Source organism: Mustela nigripes, chromosome 11 (genome assembly GCF_022355385.1).
Source record: "Mustela nigripes isolate SB6536 chromosome 11, MUSNIG.SB6536, whole genome shotgun sequence".
Taxonomy (NCBI): Eukaryota; Metazoa; Chordata; class Mammalia; order Carnivora; family Mustelidae; genus Mustela; species Mustela nigripes.
In genome coordinates, this window is record NC_081567.1 from 12,855,114 (window position 1) to 12,869,924 (window position 14,811).

The 14,811-nt window shown below is 51.3% G+C and overlaps 1 protein-coding gene and 1 long non-coding RNA gene across 5 annotated transcripts in view; both read left to right on the forward strand.

The window, feature by feature from the left end:
• The window catches only part of AUTS2 (activator of transcription and developmental regulator AUTS2), a 1,069,563-nt gene that overhangs the window by 876,099 nt on the left and 178,653 nt on the right, over window positions 1-14,811 (forward strand). The gene's annotated exons all lie outside the window — the stretch shown is intronic.
• LOC132027167 (uncharacterized) lies at window positions 8,676-11,257 on the forward strand. Its single transcript, XR_009407072.1, has 3 exons — window positions 8,676-8,960; window positions 10,294-10,481; window positions 10,741-11,257. It is a non-coding gene; the product is annotated as an uncharacterized LOC132027167 (long non-coding RNA).

Genomic DNA, 14,811 nt, shown 5'->3' on the forward strand with positions numbered 1-14,811 from the left:
AAAAAATGTAGAACTCATGTACAGAAACACATGCAGATAAAATGATATAGAATCCCAGGTTTGTTTTAGAAATGATGCAGGGAGGGGGGAATCGTGGAACGGATAGGGTGTCCATGAAACACCGTTGGCCCTGAGTTGATAATTATTGAAGCTGGGTGATGGTAATTCGGGGTTTATTATACAGTTCTTTCTACTTTAACTGTGTTTGAGATTGTCGACTAAAAAAATATATAAGGAAGGGGCGCCTGGGTGGCTCAGTAGGTTAAGCATCTGCCTTTGGCTCGGCTCATGATCTCAGAGTCCTGAATCGGGCTCTCTCCTCCACAGGGAGCCTGCTTCTCCCTCTCCTGCTCCCCCTGGTTTTGCTCTCTTGCTCTCTCTCTCTCTGTTAAATAAATTTAAAAAAAAAAGTGGGGAAAAATAAGTTTGTAAGGAATAAAACCTGACCATGAATTTTAAAAGGAAAATGTATTTTTATGATCACTGAAGCACCCCTACATATTTGGAAAGTCACATTAGTTCATGAAAATGGTGTATGGTGTGTTGAGACTCGAGACAGAGCTTGGCACTCATGGATCCCAGAGCCCCTCTGCTGTTAACTCTTGGAGGATGACAGATAAGCAAGCTTGGTGCACAAACATGCACACCTTCTAAGTGACATCAGCCCTGTGGCTGTGTGCTCCGGAGGGTTCACGTCTACAAGAGATGTTGAGCAGGGATGACATTTCCCACGGACTGTGGTGGGGACCGGCTGGAAAATCTAGCAGAGGAAGCAAATAATCGAATCCATTCAGAAACTCAGAAGCCTCCACGAAATTGCATTTGACTCTCATTCAGCCTCCGCTGAATCTGCCCTTGGCCACCAGTCACCAGTGCCACGTAACCCAACGACTTCCTTTTCTGACTCAGTCGCGTTGATGTAGTCCTAGTGTCTCCACAAGCAGAATTTAAACCATCTATGTTGTATTTCGAGGTCTTTTGAAGATTGGAGAGAGAAAGGATGTTCTCTGTCTTCTGTCCCTGGCCACTTTTCACTGGGACCTTATTTCCATGAAATTCTTGGCCCTAAAAAAGCATGCAAGTGAAATTGTCCTTAATTTATAATTACATACATTTAAAATCTTAGATTACTTGGGAATTGAATATCTAGAATGAATCAGCCTTAGGAAAGTGTTTCTTTGTTTAAAAAAATTTATTGAATAGTGTTACATTATACAAAAAAATAACACTGGGATATTTAATTCAGGGTTCAGCTCTGTTGTTCATTTAAAGGTTTAACTATTTCCCACTGTTTAAATATCTCTATCTGATCTTCTGTGCTAACCCAGCATGTCCAAAATATTGAAAACCAGATGAATGATCAAGGAATTCAAGGAACACTCCCCCAGTGAAGCCAGAAGGATATTCTGGAGGAGAAAAACAGAATGCATGAAACTTATTTAACAAGAAAGATTCGAGTCAGGTAATCTACATAATGTATCCGCCGGCATTAAGGCTGTCATCTTGGTATTGCATTTCTGGTACGAATTCCGCAATAGCTGTCTTTCACTGTCGGTTCTAATAAAGAGTGTTGGTCAGCTCGAACTCCCTGGGAGCTCGGAGCTCTGTTTTGTGAACTGCGTGTGCCCGAGGCCCCTCATGCATGATTTAAACTGCTTTGTAAATGTCAGTAGGTGGGAAAGCATCGGGTCCCTCGTAGATCGCTCCAAATCCGCTTCGATGCGTGTGCCGTGTGTAAACCACGCCGCACTCTCAAGGCCATTGCCGTTTTTTATACTTGCCTAACTGGGGGTTTAAGGTATTGCCGGAAGCAAAATATCAGTGTGTGCACGTCTCGAGCCAACCGGCCAATGAAACCCTGTATTAAGAAAACCTTTGCCCCAGAGAAACCTCTCCAGCGACCTGAAATGGGCACAGCTCATGAATGTTGAATGTTCTTCAAACTCTGTTTCTTCATTCTTGACTTTCTTTCAAAAACACACATTTGACTTGATTGAATTTGCCGATTTCATAGCCCTGCATTTATTCCACGGGCAGCTCCGCGGGGTTGTAGAAAAACATTTTCATGGGGAGTGCCCGCCCCGGGTTCCCTCCCGGTTCTGCCCCCCTCTGACTGTTTGTCCTTGGACGAGGCACTTAACCTCTGGGCGGGGAGAGTGGGCGCAGGAGGGGGCTTCCCGCTTCCGGATCCGTCGAGGTCGAGTTAAACGATCTCCAGTGACTTCTCTCAGCTTCAGCATCTTGGGTTCCAAGAGACATGACGGCCAGCCACTGTGATGCTTTTAAAGCCACGGGAACACACGTGATTTTTTAATTAGGCTTCTGCTGTCTTCTGGGCAGCGCAGAGTGCCAGCAGGGGCCCCCAAATGGCCAGCAGAAATCCCATAAAGAGACCTGAATGTCAGCCTGAAGGCTTATCAACTCGGCTGGGTTCAGAGCTCTTCCTGGTGACGTTTCCCACTGGCCTGCAAGGGCGTGGGTATGCCCCTCGCTGTCCGGCTGCAGTCCCTGGGGAGAAGGTGTTTCCCCAAAGAGGGGAAGGCAAGTGGCGTTCCAGGGCAGGCCCCTTCCCCCCATGAGAAAAAAAACACCAGCCTGGCTTCCTCACGGGGCTCTTTCATGCTCGTTTTTTGTACCCCGCAGCCCAGCGCGGTGCCCAGAGACGGAAGCACTGGGATTCGCTTGTTGCATAAACATGGCAGAATGAACTTGCTCAGAGCCAACCGTCGAAACAGAGAGACGGCCTTCTTATTCTGCTCTGTTTTTGATTCCAACATAGTTCTGAGGGGGACGCTTTGATCTTTTCTTTCCCTACGTCCTAGCATGGTTTCCAACACTGGGTCTCCGTGAGGGGACGGTTGCAGGGGTGGACGGTGAGGATGCGCACGTGTAGTGCTCTGAAGCCGGCCTGCCCGAGTGTGACCCCGGACTTTTCTTACCAGCTGTCCGATGTCGAGTGGTGAATGGAACCTTTTGGGTTTAAATCCGCCAAACGGGGCTCCCGTGAGTACCTGTCCCATGAGGGGGTGAGGATTAACTGGGTCGTCCACAGAAGACTCTTGGAACAGCGCCTGGCAGAGGGTTGCGCTGGCTGCTCTGAACCTTATTTCTCTCGATGTTCTTATTATTCGTGAAAAGTGTTATTTCGGCCGAACCTTTAAAAAAAGAGCCAGGGCAGTGGCCCCCGCCTTGGAGAAAAATCACTGTCCCTCCTGTTTCCTGTTCTCCCGCGCCCCTCACCCCCCCCAGGCAGCATGGGGGCCCGAGGTCTCGGTCGCTCAGGCCAGGGTTCCGTCCGCTGGCTTTTGTCCCCACCGCTCCTGGAACTCGCCGCCTCAAGGTCCTCATCCTCGGCAGCCGCACCGCCACGGACCGGCGACCGCACAAGCTGCGGAGACCTCTGCCCGCCGTCACCGCCCGCGTGCCCGGCGAGCTTGCAGAAGGTCGAGGGAGCACATGCTCCGTCCCCCTCCGACGTGACCGCGGGATTACCTTCTGCGGTTGTTGACAAATCTTTGGACATCCTGGTTTTATCAGCGGAGACCTTGAAGAGCGACAGCTGGCTCTTGGAAGGGTTGGTACATACTATAAAATGTCAGCCGGCTCATTTACAACCCGCCGATGTCCGGCGTCTAGGCCACGCTCTCAGCACGCTCGTAGATAACTCAACCTCGTGACGCTCTGTTCTCCCCCGGTACTCGGCGCCGCGGTTCTGGTTGAAGACCCAGTAGACACCGATAATAGATCTCCAGTGGAGAGCCTCTGACTTTATCACTCTGTGTGTTCCAGCACCGGCGGTCCCCGCGGACGGCAGGAAGCAGGCAGCCGGCACATTATGGGAAAGGTGACTTGCTGAGCCCCTGTGCCCCGAGGCCATTATTAAGTGCCGGGAAGCCTTGTTAGCTCGTAAAGTTGGTTCAAACCAATTATTGCCGGGCGACCACTACCATGGCCAAGAATGCAGCTCTTTTAAATTCTTGTCCGGAAAGCCGATCTTTCCCTCGCGCTGTGTCCTAGAGCAAGGCTTCTGATGCGGCCGCGGCTGTGTCCCACCGGCCGCGGAAACCACACCTCACATCTGCCGCTCCATGTCGGTCACCCTTCAGTGGCTCACGGAGGCGGCAAGACGGCTATTTATAGATTTACTTTCTGTCTCCCTAGTTCGGAGCAGTCAGTTTTGACACACTGTCCCAGTAATCTGATCAGCCATGCTGCTTTTAAATGAAGGTCTAGGCCTTGGCCTCTGCCGCGTGGGTGACAGCTGTCAGATACAGATAGCAGGCTCCAGATCCTGGCTGCCGAAACCCTCTCATTCATTCCCGTTACAGACCATTGGCCGCAGCTTGAAGCCGTGCTTTACAGTCGGCCGATTAGTTGGCAAGAGATCTACATACTGTATTAGCAAGGTCAACCACTGAGATGAAGGCAAAAGCTTAAACCCCCCGCACTATTTTTAAACCAGCGGCCATTTGTTAAAGCTGGTTATTCTGGTACATGTCTCGCGGCCTCTCTCTCTTTCTTTTTTTTTCCTCTCACAAAACAAAACTAAAGGAACTTGTTAAGATTCTTTGTTAGAGTTAATGAGCAGAGCTCAGAGGATGAGGGGGGCGGGGTGGCACACAGTCCCTGAGCTCCTGCTTTGCACGAGTCGCAAGGTGTCGGGGGATCTCGGCCCGGGGGTGCCCGGGGAGGTCCAGCCTGCAGGGGTCCTCTCCGGCCGTGAGAGTGCATGAAACCCTTGCTGCCCCTCTGTGACGTGACGGGTCTTCCCGCTGGCTCTGATGACTGGGTCCCTTTCGCGGGTGTTCTCTGCCCCGGGGTCCTCCCTGTCCCCGGCTCCTGCAGCTGGATGTCCGAGGAAGCCCGGCACGTTCAAGCCGCCCGTGTCAGACTCGTCTAAGGAGAACCTGGACCTGGGAAGCGCCTCGCTGTGAAAGTGATTCGTGGACTCCTGTCCCGGCTGTTCCAGAATCAACACAAATGGCCAAAATTTAGCTTTGCGGGGAGAGTGTCCACCCACGAGGTCTTGACCTTTACCGTGTAACCACCCCGGCCCCTGCGTTCTCCTCTCCTGCTCCTTCGCTCCCAGCGAATGTTCCTTTGCCTTCCGTTCCATACCTCCTCAAGCTCCTGCCGGCTCTACGGTGTGTTTCCTTCCTTCTCGCCTAGGACAGGGTCCCCTTCTCCCGTGGCGCTCCCGTCTCCCGTCTGATCTCTTCTCTTCCGCTCTGCTCCTTGTTGACTTACGACCAAGTCCAGTTTCCTTAGGGTTCAAGGGCACCCAAGGCCATTGACAGCGTGTCTCCGTCTGTCGTCTTGCCTCTGACCCCATCTCTCCTCCAAACCACCCCCCCCCAGGCCTCGCGCACGCATCTCTGGAACCGCCCTTCACGGACAAGCTCCTTCTGCTGTTCTCTGGTTCTGTCTCGCGCCCTGGAGGATCTTCAGGATGACACGTCTTAGTACACAGACACTCTCAGTGTGTATCTGCAGGATGAGGGCACGAAAAAAACAGAAGTCAGAGGCTTGACATTATTATCTGCGTTGATCCAAGCCCTTTGAACTAAAAGGCCAATAAAGATGAGTCGAAGGAGCTTAGGTGTGACCACAAACAAACGAGATTGAGTCACTCCCCAGAAGTAGGACTTGGGGCAGATTACTGGGACTTGACATTCTCATCTGTAGTAGGAGGAAAGTGCTATCAGCTTCAGAAATTCTTAAGAGGATTAAAGGAGAGAGTTGGAAGTCGGGCGCCCGGCACAGTCCCCAGCAGGCAGGAAGGTCTAGCGCGATGCTCCTTAGCCTGGGGGCCGTGCGACCCCCACTCCTCTCCTCAGCGTTCTGTGAAATTCCTCTCCATTCACCATGGGAAGGCTCTTCGTAAGACCCTTTCGGCGGAAGAGAGGCGGCTGGGAGTTAGATAAGCCCCCCGGTTTCTGGACTTTTTGCTGTAATAACCACAAGGGGATGTTCAACGGTTTCTGGCCGGCGAAAGGGGACGCACACTCACGTCCTCGGCTTCCTGCTCGGGGAGCTGCCATACTTTTGCTGGTATGGGGGAGCCTTGGGCTGCTGGGCTGCTGTGGCTGTGCGAGAGGGACACGCGTCCGGCCCGGGACCAGCACAGGCCTCGGCTCCCGACACACGGGGCGGTCACACCTCTGCTGGGGGTAAAGCAGCGGCCCAAGAACTCGCTCCCGCCGCGTCTAGCAGCCGTCGCGGGTGGGATCGGAAGGACTCTGATCCTCTTAGGAGGAGGGAAAAGACCTGGGTGCCGTGCAGAGCAGCTCCTCCGCGCTCCCAAGGGGAAACTCACCCATTCGTGTATTTGCCCTAAACTACAGGAGATGACTGCACGTCTGCAGGCGGCCGATACGTTCGCCAAGCGCAGAAGTAACGCAGGCGTGTGATGGCGGGGGTGCGGGAGGCTCCTGGCGGCTTTGGGACTTTTCTCTCGTTAGGAGTTCAGGTCCTGGGGACTCATCTGGCCTCGCTGTGGCAGCCCAGAGGGAGGGGACGGTGCCGGCGGGCACACGGGATTCCCATGACCGCCTTCAGCCGATGCCAGGCGTGTGATGCCATCCCGGGCGCCCGCCCCAGGTGGATGAGGTGGGAGGCGGAGGAGGGGCCGCTCATGTTTCCGGAGGGGACACGCGGATCACCTCTGCGGGTGGAGAACAGCGAGGTCCTGCGACGTGCTTCTAATGAATTCCTTACACGCTGTCAAAACGGCAGCGATCATAATAGCTTGTTTCATGTGCCTTTGAAGGGTTCCAGCAAATTGAGTCTAAGAAAGGCAGGGGTTGGGGGGGGGGGGAGAAAGTGAAATATTACTACTTAAAACATATTCCTAGACATAATAAAGCATTAAAGTGAAAATATTGTTGAGACAGCTTTCATTATGCGTGTTCCAGGCCTCATTACGGGGTAAGCAGAACCGACTGCACCGGAGGCCTGACAGTACCGGCACTGAATTCCTATTATGCGAGGAAGGCTTTCTAGTCCCTGCCACTGTCAGGATGTCGTGGTTGGTCTTCAATAAAGGTCAGAATCGGTGCCATACTGAATAGAGCTAAAAGTGTGTTTCATTCTTTTGTAGGCCACGGGCACTGTTGGGGATTGATCTGAAAATCTGGTCTGTTGCAGGCCTTTCCTCTCAAGGGAGATTAATATTTCAGCTATTCCTTTTTGTTCGGGGCTTCTAAATGTATTTGGAATGAAAAGAAAGGTTAAAGAGGGGCTCTGGGACGGCTAGCTTCAGAGACTAGATCATTCCATGAAGGGAAATCAATTAAAAAAGGTTGACTGTGAACATTTATCCATTTAGCTCAGCGCTATTGAATTTTCATGATGGACTTCGACTCTTTGGAGAGAACCGAGCTAATGGCAATTGTTCCTTTCTCCTCAAAATTTATTATCTAGTTTATTCAATGGAAAACACTCCATCAAACCAGATAGAGGCCTTAGGCCTATTGATAGATTTGCCTGTGTGGGGTTGGAGTGGGGAGGTTTGTCACAGATGTCCGGCCTTTGAAGGAAAATTAAACAAGTATCTCATTACGGAATGCTTCACTGGTCCCCGGAGGTGGCCGCAGACGCAGTGGATTTAATGAGCTGGGAATGTCAGCGCTGCCAAAGTTTTCCTCGACCTGTCTTTCTGAAGAACCCCTCTATTTAGGCCCACTCAAGCAAAGGAGAAAGGCACCATGCTGTTTTCTCCCTTTCAACTCCAAAGAAGGGGATAATGCACTTTTTGTGCCATGCATCCAGAGGAATTATGTGTGCTAATTTGATTAGGGGAGATTTGATTAACTGGAAAATGAGGGCTTTGCTAAGACTTTCACACGCTTAATTTATCCCTTGCAAAGCAGACGCAACGTTGTGTCATGAAACTCAGAAGGCATATGGGAACAGTATTCAGCGGTCCGACGGCCTTTCAGAACCAACAATATCAAGGATTGCCACGGTTCATATTGGGATAATCATTTTAGAGCATTCGCTTTGCTGCAGAATACAAATTGCATTTGGCATTGCTGGTTATACGGTTCAAAGGATAATGAGATTAATATAGTCGGAAACTTTGTTGAGCAAAAGCTTTTTTTTTTTTTTTTTTTTTTTTTTTTTTTTTTTTAACACCATTGCATAACTAGTTTCAAGGGAAACTTTAGTTGAAAAATGCCACTGGTTTTCTCCAAAGAATTCATTATGTTTCCTGGTTCCATGTACTCCTGGTCTTTCTTGGTTTAAAAAAAAAAAATGTTTCCATCATCATCAGTTCCCCAAACTTTGGAGGATACGACTGTTTAAGCGAAGACGGGTTTCTTTTGATGCATTAGGACGGCCCCTTTCTCCGTGAAGTGTAGAAGCACGCACTTGGTTGTGGACATGGGAGGCCTGAGGTGTTTTCCGTTTCATTTAAAATGTGCTTTAGTGATGCAATGAGCCACCAAGATCTCGTCCTGTCCCCCCAACCCCAAGGTCATTTGGGAATTGCCAACAGACCTCTTCAACACCTGACATTCCTAGGGGCTTATGTAAGCAGGCATCCACCCTTCCTTTCCTGGGAGCATATATTAAAAAAAAAAAAAAAAAACAGACCAGCAGTACCAATCTCTGCTAACATCTGAAAAAAAGATTTTTTTTTTTTTTTTTTAAAGCATTCAGTGTTTAGAGGACACCTGGAATGCCCCTGTGGGGAGAGCTCTGGGCTCCATGTGCCAATAATCTTTTCCCAGACTCCCTCGGAGTTCCCGCCCCAAAGACGCCTCCTGAAGCTCTCCTTGCCCTTGATGACGGCAAGCTTCTCTCTGGCTTCAGGCGCTGTATCCGTGGCTCCCGGCGTATTCACAGGCGGGTTTTGCCGTCTCTGTACTTAGATTTCTGGGTGCAGGTAGATTTTGAACCCCTGTTTTGCTGTTAGCACCAGAAATTTGGGCTTCTCCGTTAAAATCTGCCAGCAGGTCAGTCTGGGAAGTGCGCACGCGTGCTGGGTTTTCCGCTTTCACACAGGCAGGGCTTTAACTTGGCCGGTGCGTTAGGACTGCCTCCTGCCATTCTCCATTGGCTTGCGGTGCTGCAGAGAACGATAAAAGGAGCCCCTAACTAGGGCAGACCGCTGACCCGATTTGGACAGAGCTGCTTTGTTTTAGCTGGACCCGGGGGCTTAAATCTCCAGTCGGTTGCGGGGTTCCCCTCTCCCCTGCCCCCTGCCCCCGCCACCACCACCTCCGTCTACAGAGAAGACGTTCCCCTGGCACCTGACCGCCCGTTCTCTCTCTGGGGTTAGATCAAGACAGAGAGGAGGGCCTGTTCGTCTGCTCGTTGCTTTCCTGCTGCAGTAGCCGCGCCGGGTCAGGCCATGCGCGTCCTGGGGAAGCAGCCCCCTGCCACTTGAAGCGGAGCTGCTGGGTAATCGTTCCGCTCCGTTGCATAACCAGAAAGGGAGGTGTCAGTCCGGGGACCGCAGACAGCGAAGGCTTCATTAAAGCGCTCGCGGAGACCCGGACCGACGAGTGTCTCCGGCTGGAGTTCTTTCCATCTTCCCCATCTGTTCGCCGCAGTTTTAATTAAATCTACTGAGATTATTTTTGGCCTTCTCCAGGAGCAGAGAGCCAGCCTGTGCCAATGTCCACTCGTTTCTGCGCTTTACTGCCAGGCACTAATGAGCAGGCACATGGGGCACTGCCGCCCGCGTGCACCCCCTCCCTTCGCCAGCCATCATGAGTTGCTAATAGGGTAGGAACCAAAAGTGCCAAGCCCGGGCCTCTCCGGCTTCTCCCGCCCGCACCCCCCAGACTCAGCCCCACCTTGGTACTAAAGAAAGCCAGCTAATGAATGACTCCACTTGTGGTTAGCTAGCTAATGGAAATGACAGGCTTCAAATAACCTTAAAGCACGCAGCCCGATGCTTGTCTGTCTGATCAGGGCCCTTCTGCCGGCACCTGACACTTTCAATACCGTAATGGCATCCACATGCATTCTTTTTGAATGCTGTCATATAGCAAGACCTTTCTTCTCCTCGTTTGCTGGGAGGATGCCTGGCAAAGCTATTAAGTCTGTGATGGAAATGACAGTTAACTGCGGGCCTGTCAGTCCCACTTTGGAAGTCAGCACATCCCTACACCCATTAGGGGCGTATCATGGGAACTTCAGAAATAACCGCCCGTAATATACTGCGGGGCCATTGCACGCTGGCTCCCTACCACCCAGCACGCTTGCTGACAGCCCTGCCTTGCCTCTCATTAAGGGTTTGGTCTTCTGATGTTTGGGAGATACTTTATTTTAACATTTCAGGTTAGGGGTCGTCATTACTCCCGGAGAAAGAAAGCATCGCTGTCCCCGCTTAGCCGGGAGATCGTCGTTCTTCGGGTCTATGGTCAGTGCTTCCTGGATTCGGAAGACCCTGTGCGTTGGGTTTTCGAGAGAAACTGTGTCTTGGGATCCAGATCCCGAATCGGCCCCCTTGGCTTCCAAAGGGGATGGTAGGTAGACGTGGGTTATATTTTTACCAGCTGAGTCTTTGGTCCCAAATTCGAGTCTAATCCCCACTGGCCTGTCTGAGTAAGTTTCGGTGGCTCCCGTTGCCCCAGACTGGCACCGGCCCTAGTGGCCTGCTCTCCTCCAGGCCCCCTGAGATTGAAAAAGAAAAAAGAAGAAGAAAAGAAATAGGTCAAAGGGAGGGATCCAGGAGCTGCCCTGGCTCAGCTCTCTTGTAACCACTCATTCCTTCCTGTACCACAGGGACCCTTCCATCCGACCTTGAAGACGCCATCTTGTCCTTGGCCCATCGTAGCGTTTCCGCTGGGGGAATGTAGAGGGGACGTTATGGAACCCGACCGCTTGTTCATTAGAAGGTTGGGCTTACGGCTGTTAGAGTCTTGGTTTGTCCATGTATCCAGTGTGGCTACCGTTGGGGCTTCCCCTTCCAGCTGGCCACGGAGAACCGGAGCCTTCCCCGTACACCGCGAGACGCCTCTTAGGCTCAAAACTTCGAGAAAGAAAATTTCTCTCGAAACTTCGCTGAGAGAAATCACGCTGTGGAAAGATTCTGTAGAGATACGCAGTCCTTTTCCTCTAGATTGGCATTTTTCTGAAGCGTTGCCTGGGAGAATTTGCCGTAAGACGCCAATAGGTGTCCCAAAGATGGAGGATTTTGTTAAGAATCTTGACCGGCCCAGTCGGTGGACTGTTCGAGTCTTGAGCTCACAGTTTTAAGTTTAAGCCCCACGTTGGGTGTAGAGAGTACTTAAAAATAAAATCTGTAGAATTACTGAGTTAAATCAAATTAAGCAAACTTATTTGGAAAGGTGGCGGTTTGGGGGCGGGGGCGGGCGTGGTCATAGTGTGCTGTGTTTACCAACCAGGTTGGACCTTAGAATATCTGCTAACGTCTCATGCATCCCTTGCCCTGTGTAGTTTGGGAAATACTACTTCTTCACGTCCGCTGGAGTAAGCCCAGGCACCCAAGAACCAGAGCGTTAACCTTCACAGCATTCTGCCTGGGGATGGCACCTGGGGCCGTGAGCTCTGCAGAGACTGCAGCGGCCACGTGGGACTCACTGCCGGCACCTCCAGACGAACGGGGCAAAAGATTATATTGCACCTTGTGTGCTGTTTTCTTTGTGTAGACCCTTGGGAGAAGCAGCCCTCTGGTTGTAGAGTCAGGAATAGTTGCTTTCTCCGTATCTGGTGGCGCCCGGGCACTGCACGACTGTGTCGATTTCCTTCTTCCAAGTGGCTGTTGGGAGCCTAGAGCCAGCTTTGGGGCCCTCTAAGTAAGTGGCAGGTGGCTGGCACACAAATCCCGTTCTTACCAGTACGATACCTACCTGCCCTGTGTCTTTGTCTTTGTTTCTCATCTACCAGCAATTTTCCAAAGGTGTTTCTTTTCATTATCTCCAAAGCTGCCTGAACAACTTTTTGGTCCAAGGCAGGCCAGATGATACACCACAGTACCTCTTCCCACTCCAGCTGCCTAACTACACAGGTATTGACTTGTCTGAGGCCATGGGCACTTTGGGCTTATCGACAAGGTTGCGACACACTTGACGTACCACCCCAGCTGTGGCAAGAGTTAGTTACTTAGCTCACGGGCATACAGTGTTTCTGGCCCCTGGAGACTCTGAGGCATGGCAGTCCTTGTTTTTCTATTTCTCCAATCATTGGAGCCATGAAAACAATTCACTAAGCCACGTTTTCCATTTTTTCCCCATCTCGGACAAGCTCGTAAAATGGTCTTTTGTCCATATATGTTTTATCCCCGGTAGACTCCTAGTGGGATACGAAAATAATTTATAGAAGATTCCCTACAAATTTAAAGCTAGAGAGGGCCTTCAAGTTCATCCAGGCGAGGGCTGGCTGATAGGTTTCAAGTGTGCTGTTGCTCGTCCGTTAGGTGGCTGCCGGGAGGGCTGTGTTGAGCGCCCCGGGGCCAGAGGGAACGCAAGCCCGGATGGACCGGTGATGGGCGCCGTGCAGGGCAAGGATGAGCTCTACACACTGTCCGTCCCCACGGTCTCTCTTTTGACAGATGCAGTTACCTGGGATGAAGATGGCCTTAGAGATCAAGCGTCCTCACTCTGAGTCTGAGACGCTTCTTACCTCATCTTGCCAAGATAATTCTTTTTCTTCCAACCATACAGAAAGTCAGCCAGAGCACTGCACAAACTGGGCTGTTGAGTTAAGTATAAAATAAAACACAGCACCCTCCTCTTCCCTCCTTTTTCCGAGTTCTGATAGAGTTAAGAAATAAGGCCTTTATGTAGACCTTACCAGGCTGTCCTGGTCCACAGTTAGCCATGTTATCGTCATGCCTTTTTTTTTTTTTTTTAAATAAAGTCTCTCTGTTGCATTGAAACATACCCTCCGGTAAGTTATCTCCCTCTGAGTACTTTCTTGGTCAAGGATGCTGTTAGCTAAAACTAGACTAACAGATTTAAGACTCCTAAGGTATATTCGCCTTCCTTGGGGGGGGGGGGGGGGACTAATCGCTAAATCAGATTCAGCGATTTTCCTGTCTCAAAATGCAATGCTGATAATCTCACATTAGCAAATATTAATCTTTCCAAATAATAATCCAACCATCATTGCGATGAACACTTTCACTCGTGAGGGTTGATTTTTTTTTTTCCTTGAAACAATACAGTTCCTTTCCCTAAGCAGTTTGCTCATAACACATTGGTGCCGTCTTGTTTCTTCCTGTTTGCCTTACGGCCCCAGAAACCAGGGTAGCAGTCTCGGTCACATCTTCCCTGAAGAAACATGCCGCCACAGCCTCGTAAGTGCTGGGGACATGAGTTTCAAGTGTCCAGAGATAGGACGGAATGCTTGCAGTTAATACATCACCTTTTCAAGCGTTGCCTCCGGTGGTCTGTAGACTGCTTTCCCCTGACATGAGTCAAGCTATTTAATGTGATGGAATCCATCTTGCAGGGCTTTCTCCACTCAGGCTTAAGTGATTGAACTCACGGTCCCACTGATTTCGTGTCTCGTTTGTCACTTTGTCGAGGAGACGTTTTTGCACCCACTTGGGTGGCGAACTGGCTGGAGTGGGAAGTGGGGGAGACCCTGGCCTAAGCCACCGTTTCTCCGCTCCTCCGGCGTGATTCCTAATCCGCCGGGAAGGAGGAAGCAGAGGTTGTCTTCCGTGACATGAATGGGACAAGCCTCTGAGAGGCTTTCCTCCTGGATCTTGGGACCGGATCCCCAGGGATCCAGTCATTTCAGCGGCGTGGCTCTCTAGAACACAGCGCCTCCACATTGCACCAGCGCGGGCTTGTTGGAGCCAGACTTCTCTCTAACATCCGGGCCTCAAAGAAAATCCCGTCTTTTAGCTGCCAGCAGCCCAGTGCCAATTAGAGTGAACACACTTGACAGTTTTGTTCTTGTAAGCCCTGAGCAGTGCAGTTTCGGCCCTGGAAGCGGGCTGGTCTCGTATTGACCTTAAGCTATGCAGATGTGCCCTGCGCAGGAGCTCGGCTGCCTGCTGAATGGGAATGGGGTAGGTGCGTGCGCCCCGGCGTCATTGACATTCCTGGAGGTGCTTCCCGCCCGTCCTCCCCCTGCCTGGCGCGGCATCTCCTATTAGCTCTTTGGGAAGGAAGGCAGGTCAGAAAGGTGGACAGAGTAGGTCAGAAAGAGGGCAGTCTCTCATGGAGAGCGGGACGCCTACTTATTTGCTGGGAGGAATTCTCTCCTGGAAACAAGGGTTCCGAATGAAGGCTTAGGCTCCAGGCCCTACCCGTCAAGGTGCTCAGGCCGTTAGGGCTACCCCCCCAACCACCCAGGTCTTCTGTTTGCTGATCTTCTGCTCTCTGGCCAAATACACCAGACTCCCTATAGAATTGCTTGTGTTTTCATTGAAGAATACATTTCTGCTTGAGAAAATGGGAACCCGAAAACCTCCAAGGCAGCGGGAGAGCAAACAGATGTTCCAGGGTCTGGGCCTAAAACCGGGGGTTTTGTCTCTGACGAACGTGCTGCTGCCGAATCTGTGGGCAAGCTCCCAGGAGCCCTGAGCTCCCGTGACTGTGGGTTTCAAGTTGTGTTTATTGGGGCACCTGTACCCTAGCCTCCGAAGACGGTCCGCAGCCTTCTCAGACTTGCAAGTAGATCTGTGACAACAACAACGGAAGTCAAGTTTCTCCGGGCCGGCAAAGACGAAATCTGCACAAATTATCTTTAAGTCGCACCCGGTTTGCAGTCCACCCCGGAGACGGTCCCCGTCCCGACCCCGTCCCCACCTCACCAGAGCTCTAATGCAGGTCGACCCTGACTCCCAGGGAGCTGTATTCATCCAGCGAAGATCTGAGG